Here is a 10,110-nt window from a genome sequence, read left to right as displayed (position 1 = left end):
CCCTGGTGCCTGATCGTAGGTGCTTAACACACATTTATTGAACCAAACTGAATATGATACATTTCCCAGCATGTGAAATATCAAGTATTATAAAAGATTAAATAAAATTGAAGAGCAATAGTTGTTACTTTACTTTCCCTTAGCTTATCGAGTCAATCTTTCCTCCCCTCTTCCCTCCCTTTCTTTTCTCTCTGAGTTCCTTGTATTTCTGGGGCTAGGCAGGCAGTGGGATATAGTAAAAATAAATAAATAAATAAATAAGATAAAATAAATAAAAAAATCAGAATGTCCAATCCTTTTGACTGTCTTAAATTTAACCAGTTATGTTTACATATGATCTTTTCCGAGATCCTTTTTAAAATATTGTAAAGTGGGAGGTACAATATTTTAGTGTTGTATGCTGTTTATCCTTAATGGACCAGAAAGTACTGACCACACACAGACAGATTTTCTCTGTGTTCTGCTGTAAAGTAGATCACTATTGCTGTTTTCAGAAAATGAAGCCAGTCGAATTCCAAAGAGTTCAAATTGTCATCAGAAATATTGCATCGCCTAATCTCGCACAATAAACAACAAGGTTCACTTTACTCTGCAGAGATTCTTGGGAGGGTGGTAGTGTTTGCTTGAAGCAGCTCTTCTAGAGATGCTAGTAGTATCCATAAGTCACCAGAAAATTAGTTGCTAGTTGCATTTCTGAGAAAGTTAAGTCAGGGTCTTGAACCCCACCAAATTCTCTACCCATTGCCTAAATGCAAAGCACTTAGAACCCTGTTTGGCATAGCATCAGTACTGTACAATTGTTAGCTTTTTATGGAATAATAGCAGGCATGCTAGTCTTGCGTATGCTCTTATGAAGGAGATGCTTTCACATTTTCCCATCAAGCACCAGGTTTACCATAGACTTCTGTAGAAATATTTTATTAGGTTCCTTTCTATTCTTAGTTTTCCAGGAATTTCTTTAAAAATCATGAATAGGTACTAAATTTCATCTAATACTTTTTCTGTACCTGTTGAAATGATTGTATAATTTCTCTCCCATAATCTATTAATGTGTTGAGTCATTGATTTTATTATACTAACTTTACATTCTTGAGATAAAACCAAATTAGTTAACATGTTTTGCCTTTTGTATTTATTACTAGATTTGGTTTGCTAGAATTCCGTTCTGGTGCATCTATATTCAAGAATGAATTTGACTGTAATTTTCCTTTCACTTAGAAATCTTCTCAGGTTTTAGGATCAGGTTTTTATTACTAGATTCAGAAAATAAGTTGTGAAGTATTCCTTGTTTTTCTATTTTCTAGATTAATGTTTCTAGGGTTAATATTACATGGACCTTAAAATGATTGGTAGACCTTGCTTGTCATGTCATTTAGTCTTTTGTTTTTTTGTAGAATCATTATAAACTGATCAATTTTATTAACTTTTGTGTTTCAGTATCTTTTTGTATTTCTCCTTGAATTGATTTTGTTAAATTATTAAAGAATTTATTCATTTTAGCTAAGTTTTCAAATTTAGTGATATAAAGTTTTTCAGACTACCCTTTTATTCTTTGCCATTATGTTCCTCGTTTCATATCTAATGTTTGTGAATTTCCCCTGGTTGTCTTGTTTAATCTTACTGGAGTCTGTTTTTTTTTGTTTGTTTGTTTGTTTGTTTTTTTTGGTTTCTCAGCCTCATTACTTTATTTTTATTTATTTATTTTTAGTTTTTTTTTTGTTGTTGTTGTTAGATAGAGTTCCGCTCTGTCACCCAGGCTAGAGTGCAGTGGCGTGATCTTGGCTCATTGCAACCTCTGCCTCCCAGATTCAAGCAATTCTCCTGCCTAGGCCTCCCGAGTAGCTGGGACTACAGGCGCCCACCATCACGCCCAGCTAATTTTTCATATTTCTGGTAGAGGTGGGGTTTCACCACGTTGGTCAGGCTGGTCTTCGGCTCCTGATCTCAAGTGATTCACCCATTTCAGAGACTACAGGCGTGAGCCATGGTGCCTGGCCGTCTTTTTTTATTTTGGTATATTTTTGGGGAACAGGTGGTGGTTGGTTACATGGATAAGTTATTTAGTGGTGATTTCTGAGATTTTGGTCCACTCGTCACCCAAGCAGTGTACACTGTACACAATGTGTAGTCTTTTATCGCTCACGCTCCTCCCACCCTTTCCCCACCGAGTCCCCAAAGTTCATGGTATCATTCTCATGCCTTTGGATCCTCATAGCTTAGCTCCTAATTATGAGTGAGAATATATGGTGTTTGGTTTTCCATTTCTGAATTTACTTTAGCTAGAATAATAGTCTCCAATTCCATCCAGGTTGCTGCAAAATCATTATTTCATGACTTTTATGGCTGAGTAGTATTCCATGGTGTATATATACCACATTTTATCCACTCATTATTGATGGGCATTTGGGCTGGTTTCACATTTTTGCAATTGTAAATTGTGCTGCTATAAACATGTGTGCAAGTCTCTTTTTTGTATAATGACTTTTCCTCTGAGAAGATACCTAGTAGTGGGATTCCTGCATTAAATGGTAGATCTACTTTTAGTTCTTCAAGGAATCTTAAATCACAGTTTTTCATAGTAATTGTACAAGTTTACATTTCCACCTACAGTGTAAAAATGTTTCCCCTTTCACCACATCCCCGCCAACATCTACTGTTTTTTGACTTTTAACTTATGGCCATTCTTACAGGAGTGAGGTAGTATCTCCTTGTGGTTTTGATTTGCATTTCCCCAGTACTTGGTGATGTTGAGCATTTTTCCATATGCTTATTGGCCATTTGTATATCTTCCTTTGAGAATTGTCTGTTTATGTTCTTAGCCTACTTTTTGATGGGATTGCTTGCTTTTTTCTTGTTAATTTGTTTGAATTCTTTGTAGAGTCTGGCTATTAGTCCTTTGTTGTATGTACAGTTTGTGAATATTTTCTCCCACTCTGCGGGTTGTCTGTTTACTCTGCCTATTATTTCTTTTGCCATGTAGAAGCTTTTTAGTTTAATTAAGTCCCATCTATTTATCTTTGTTTTTGCTGCATTTGCTTTTGGCTTCTTGGTCATGAAGTGTTTGCCTAAGCCAATGTCTAGAATGATTTTTTCTTCTAGAATCTTTATGGTTTCAGGTCTTAGATTTAAGTCTTTGAACCATCTTGACTTGATTTTGGTATAAGGTGAGAGATGAGGATCCAGTTTTATTCTACTACACGTGGCTTTCCAATTATCCCAGCATCATGTGTTGAAAAGGGTGTCCTTTCCCCACTTTGTTTTTCTTTGCTTTGTCAAAGATCAGTCACTCCCCGACTCCCAAGGTGCTGGAATTATAGGCCTGAGCCACCATGCCTGACTACATTTCTTATTTAATATTTTTAGTTGCCAGATAGAAGTTTAAGATTTTAAGCCAACTGAGGGGGAGTTGAGGCTAAGTGCTTAATTTTAAAAGCCTTAAATAGCCAGTTTTGAACATCTTTAAAGGCCAAATCCTTTTAAGGATTTGGCATTATTTCTGTATTCTCTATTCTGTTCCATTGGTCTGTGTGCCTGTTTTTATACCAGTACCATGCTGTTTTGGTGACCATAGCCTTATAGTATAGTTTGAAGTCAGGTAATGTGATGCCTTCAGATTTGTTCTTTTTGCTTAGTCTTACTTTGACTATGTGGGCTCTTTTTTGGTTCCCTGTGAATTTTAGGATTTTTTTTTCTACTTCTGTGAAGAATGATGGTGGTATTTTGATGGGAATTGTGTTGAATTTGTAGATTGCTTTTGGCAGTAAGGTCATTTTTCACAATATTGATTATACCCATCCATGAGCATGAGATGTGTTTCTATTTGTTTTTGTCATCTATGATTTCTTTCAGCTGTGTTTTGTAGTTTTCCTTGTAGACCTCTTTCGCCTCCTTGGTTAGGTATATTCCTAAATATTTTATATGTTTTGCAGCTATTGTTAAAAGGGATTAAGTTCTCGATTTGATTCTCAGCCTGGTCACTGTTTGTGTATAGCAGAGCTACTAATTTCTGTACATTAATTTTGTATCCTGAAACTTTGCTGAATTTATTTACCAGTTACAGGAGCTTTTTGAATGAGATTTTAGGGTTTTCTAAGTATACGATCATATGATCAGCAAAGTGACAGTTTGACTTCTCCTTTACCAATTTGGGTGCCCTTTATTTATTTCTCCTGTCTGGGTGCTCTGGCTAGGACATCTAGTACAATGTCGAATAGAAGTGGTGACAGCGGGCATCCTTGTCTTGTTCCGGTTCTCACGGGGAATACTTTCAACTTTTCCATGTTCAGTATAATGTTGGCTGTGGGTTTGTCATAGATGGCTTTTATTACCTTAAGGTATGTCTTTTCTATGCCGATTTTGCTGAGGGTCTGAATCGTAAAGGAATGCTTGATTTTGTCAAATGCTTTTTCTGTATCTATTGAGATGATCACGATTTAAAAAATTTTTCTATTAGTCTTTAAAAACCAGCCTTTGTGCATTTGATTATCTCTATTACATCTGTGCGATATGTTTAATTTTTATTCATTTTTGTTCTTTCAATTTCTCTTCATTTCTTTAGGTTTTGTTTATTTTGTTAAGTTGGTTGTTTAAATTTGTCTCCACAATTTTTCCTTTTTAAAAATTAATTGGTCTTCTTTTCTTCTTTTTTTTTTTTTGAGACCAAGTCTTGCTCTATTGCCAGGCTGGAGTGCAGTGGCACAATCTCGGCTCACTGCAACCTCCGCCTCCTAGGTTCAAGTGATTCTCCTGCCTCAGCCTCCAGAAGAGCTGAGACTACAGGCACATGCCACCATGCCCAGCTAATTCTTTATATATTTTTAGTAGACACGGGGTTTTACCACATTGGGCAGGATGGTCTCGATCTTTTGACCTTGTGATCTGCCCGCCTCAGCCTCCCCAAGGTGCTGGGATTATAGACGTGAGCCATCACACCCAGCCACATTTCTTATTTAATATTTTTAGTTGCTAGATAGAAGTTTAAGATTTTAAGCCAACTGAGGGGGGTTGAGGCTAATTATTTAATTTTAAATGCCTTAAATAGCCAGTTTTGAATATCTTTAAAGGCCAAAACTGGATGAGCAAATGAGGCAAGCACTTGTCTCTGCATTTCATAAGGCATGGCTAATGACTGCAGTGTCCTCTCTTCATACCCTGCATATTGTAATGAATGATGTCATTAGAAAATTATCCCTTTCTTCAAGTAGAGGTATTAATCCTTGGATGTTACTCAACCCACAGACTAATCAAATCCTTATTTTCTCTCTTCTCTTTCCAAAATTGTATCAATCATTGAGATATAGTATGTACATATTGTAAAAGGCCTCTCCCACTCCCTTCCCTGCTGGCTCGACGATGTCTGCTCGTCCGTCCCCGTGCCTGGCCTCTCTTCTCTCCCCGCATCAGCTCGGATCTGGGAGTGGGGTTGGGATCGAGCCCTGGGGCCATGAATGGCAGCAGGAGGCAGACAGATCTCTGGGTGGAAGGGAATGTGTCCTGGTCAGGCCCCACCTTCAGGCCAGGGAGGGCCTAAAGGCTGGGGGCCAGGCAAGTCCTTCTGACCAGAGTGGGCACTTGTGGTGCCTCTTCCGGGCCACCCATGGTTCCCCATGAACCAATTGACAGGCACTTCCTCCCCTCCGAGGCCCATAAAAGCCCAGGATTAGCCAGAACAGAGGGTGCAGAGATGAAGGGAGATCAACTGCAGAGAGGAGCTACCCTCTCTGCTGAGAGCTTAGAGACCTGCAGAGATGTCCAATGACCTGCCTGTGGAGAGGAGTCATCCTCTCCAGGGCCTCCTCTTTGCTGAGAGCTGGAGATGATGGGATGACCTGCCAGCAGAGAGAAGCCGCCTTCTCCAGGGCCTCCTTTCTGCCTAGAGCTAAACACTCAACATGACCACCTGCCTACAGAGAGGAGTCTCTCTGAGCTGTTCTAACACTAAATAAATCTGTCTGCATACCTCAATACCTCATTCTTCCTGGATGTTGGACAAGATTTCTGGCAAAGGCGCCACTGGCCACAGAGGTTTCCAGGAAAAAAACTGACACCCCAAAGATCTTGTAACAGTACCCCACAGTGAGCTTTACAAGGAGACTTTTTGATTTTTTTCTGTTTGAGCTGTTTCTATTTTGCAATTACCAAAATGTGTTCTTTTGACTCAGAACTCTCCATATAACTACCACCACAATAGTGCAGCAACAGGGGTAAATGTCAGCCTATTTTTAGTTAAGTTTGGCTTCAAATATAATTAATTAAGTAATTATAATGCACGTTACTTAGGCCATTGCCTTTCTAATCATGGTTTGAGCCCCATTTCTGACCTGCTCTTTTCCTTATTCACATCCCTTATGAGTTCTCAGTGACTGATTGTGGAAGTTTGCACTTTTTCTCTACATTATTTTCAGTATGAAGTGAGAACAAAGGGTGTATTATTACTAAACACACATTATGTTTCTTCTACACATTTGTGCGTATATGAATTTCTTATTTCATTCCTATCTTTTCTTTTTTGTTCCATCTCACTCCCTTTTTTCTTTCTCTTCTTTTTATTCTTTCTTCTTTCCTTTCTTCCTGAATTGGTTTATTTATCCATTTAACACAATTTATGGCACCTTCTCCTTATCAAAAATATGTTAAAAGTAGGAATTTCATTTTGAATATAGTAATATAGTTATTAACCTCACTGTTTATAGTCTACAATGCAACCAAATCAATCACAATACAGTTTGCTAAGTGTGAAAATGGTAGACAGTTCTAAGAGAGTATAAAAAGGTACCCATGCCAGTGAACAGATAAGGATCAAAGATTTCTCAAAAAGTTAACATAGAATATGATTGGCTTAGATAAGCAAAGTTTGAAGACAGGAATGTGAAAGAAAGCTGGAGGAAATAGGCAATTTTGTTGCAAATTACATATATCACTAAAATTAAAAGGACAGGTTAAGAATGAGGATGGTGCTTTAGCAGGAAACATAATGTTATTGAAGGGAGTGGGAGATGGAGTCGGTTTAAGTCCTATGGATTTATATTTGGGGGTGGGAGGTGCAAAGATGACATAGATCCGAAAAATGATTAGTTAGCCTCCTGGCTTCTAATTGAAAATCTCCAAACAGGATTCCATAAAAGAAAGCATTTCTGATGGGTTTATTTCAGGTCTGTTTTATTGTAATTCTGAGGGATTCATTTCAAATTGCCAGGAGATTTGATGAGCTAGTCCTTAGAATAAAAAATAGTTAGTATTGTCCAAAGCAGGATCCAAATGTTAAGGCCACTCTGGAAGATTTTAGCTCTGGGATGAATTGATGCTTTGTCTTCTATCTGCTAGATGGATGTCTGAGGCTCTTTATATTTTAATAAAATAGTTTCAAATTATTTTCCCAGCTCCATGAGGATTGATTTTATTTCAATGGGTTGGCAATAGATTATAAAATATCTTCTTTCTGTTTATATAAATGAATAGTTTTGTAAACTTTTAGTGTTAAAATAATTTACTAGTTATTAAAAATCTTTCAGTTATCAAGTGAGTTATTATAAAAATCATAATAAATTATCTGTGAATGAAATGTAACAAGTTGTAAGAGTTTGTTGAGTATTGCATGTTCATACCCTACTGAAAAGTCAAGCTGCTCTAGAAAGTACAATTCTTGGCAATGATGCAAAATTCGTGATGATGCAAAATTTGTACTGATTGTTTGGAGCCTGTTTCAGGAATGGCACTTCAGAGTCTTAGGTTCAGTTGTGGATTTTATTTGCTGTGTTCTATTTATTATAACTTCATCTTTGTTGTCTTTACTATTATTAATTTATTTAGATGCGGATTGTTTTGGTAACCTTATGCTATATAATAGAGTATATTTGCATATGTATTGTAGTGCATGTTGCATTTTATAACAGTATTAAATTCTTCAGTTTTTCGAGCCGAGATCGTGCCACTGTGCTCCACCCTGCGCGACAGAGCGAGACTCTGTCTCCAAAAAAAATATAGTGGGGGAGGGGTGCGGAGGATGGAGGCGGCAGTGTCCGCTGCAACGGTTGGGCTGCGCGTGAGAAGCTGGCGGTGCAGGCACCTGCGCTCGGGGAAGGCTGGCGGCGGCAGCCGGGCCATGGCGGGAGACCCCCTCCTCCGGCCCCCCTGAAGTCCCAGGAGCCGCGACCCATGGGATCGTCGAGCAGCCGGGTGCTGCGCCAGCCGAGGCGAGCCCTTGCCCAGCAGGAGCAGGGTGCCAGGGCGGGGGGCTCGGCCGGGAGGCCGGACCCTGGGGACCCTGCGGCGGGCTACGGCTTCTGTTACTGCCCAGGCAGTCACAAGCGCTGCGGGGCCTTCCGCTACTGTCGCCCTGACTCGGAGAGAGACGAGGATGAGGAGGAGAGGGACGAGCAGCAGCCGCTCCTCCACATCCCTGCAAGGAAAAAATTAAGGAGTACATCCGAATATATTTATCAAACATTATTTTTGAATGGTGAAAACAGTGACATTAAGATTTGTGCTCTAGGAGAGGAATGGCGATTGCACAAAATATATTTATGTCAATCTGGCTACTTTTCTAGTATGTTCAGTGGTTCTTGGAAAGAATCCAGCATGAATATTATTGAACTGGAGATTCCTGACCAGAACATTGATGTAGAAGCGCTGCAGGTTGCGTTTGGTTCACTCTACCGAGATGACGTGTTGATAAAGCCCAGCTGAGTTGTTGCCATTTTGGCAGCAGCTTGTATGCTGCAGTTAGATGGTTTAATACAGCAGTGTGGTAAGACGATGAAGGAGACAATTACTGTGAAAACTGTGTGTGGCTATTACACATCAGCAGGGACCTGTGGATTAGATTCCGTAAAGAAAAAGTGCCTTGAATGGCTTCTAAACAATTTGATGACTCACCAGAATGTTAAACTTTTTAAAGAACTCAGCATAAATGTCATGAAACAGCTCATTGGTTCATCTAACTTATTTGTGATGCAAGTGGAGATGGATGTATACCCCACTCTAAAAATGTGGATGTTTCTTCAACTTGTGCCTTCTTGGAATGGATCTTTAAAACAGCTTTTGACAGAAACAGATGTCTGGTTTTCCAAACAGAGAAAAGATTTTGAAGGTATGACCTTTCTTGAAACGGAACAAGGAAAACCATTTGTGTCAGTATTCAGACATTTAAGATTACAATATATTATCAGTGACCCGGCTTTTGCAAGAATTATTGAACAAGATGCTATAGTACCTTCAGAATGGCTGTCTTCTGTGTATAAACAGCAGTGGTTTGCTATGCTGCCGGCGGAACAAGACAGTGAGGTAGGGCCTCAAGAAATCGATAGAGAAGAACTAGAGGGAAATAGCATGAGGTGTGGTAGAAAGCTTGCCAAAGACGGTGAATACTTCTGGCGTTGGAAGAGTTTTAACTTAGGCTTTGACCTACTTGTAACTCTACACCGATCGATGCATCAGTTTCAAACGCAATACACTGAATCAGCCATGTAGCGGGTCTGTCAGTTTACGGCGTCGAAGGAGCGTAGCATTTAAATTACGTTTGGCTTCTTTTGATAGTAGTGGAAAACTAATATGTAGTAGAACAACTGGCTATCAAATACTTATACTTAAAAAGGATCAGAAACAAGTGGTGATGAATTTGGACAGCAGGTTTCTGACCTTCCCTTTATATATCTGCTGTAACTTCTTGTATATATCGCCAGAGAAAAGAACTGAAAATAATCGTCACCCAGAAAATCCAGAAAACTGAAGATCTCATCGGTTGGGAACAGTAGCACTTTGAAAACTTTTTAGACCAGCTTTAATTTAATGGCCCTACTGATATTCACATCTAAGGTGACTAACGATGGTAAAGGCCTTATGAACTGTACAGACAATACAGAAGATTATTCTTATCCTCATTGCATTTCTCTGCACATATGAACAAAACATTTTAAAGCCAAGAAAATATCTGTCGAACCATTTCTGTTAGTACAATGTCAACTCATGCTTTTAATTTAGCATCAGCAGAAAATTACTATAGGTAAATCTCACATTTATCTGCAACAAAATATAGATTTATTTTTTAGCTTAAACTTTGTTTCTACCTTATGTTAGTGGACCTCAGTTATCCATCAGTAAATTTATTTTTAT

The 10,110-nt window shown here is 38.7% G+C and overlaps 1 pseudogene; it reads left to right on the top strand.

Moving 5' to 3' along the window:
- The first annotated feature begins 8,056 nt into the window (after nt 1-8,056).
- On the top strand, nt 8,057-10,110 carry LOC117072557 (annotated as a pseudogene).

The sequence above is a fragment of the Trachypithecus francoisi genome, unplaced genomic scaffold (genome assembly GCF_009764315.1).
Source record: "Trachypithecus francoisi isolate TF-2019V2 unplaced genomic scaffold, Tfra_2.0 Lachesis_group4, whole genome shotgun sequence".
Lineage (NCBI taxonomy): Eukaryota > Metazoa > Chordata > Mammalia > Primates > Cercopithecidae > Trachypithecus > Trachypithecus francoisi.
Note: the sequence above shows the minus strand (reverse complement) of the source record. Positions and strands in the feature narration are given on the sequence as shown.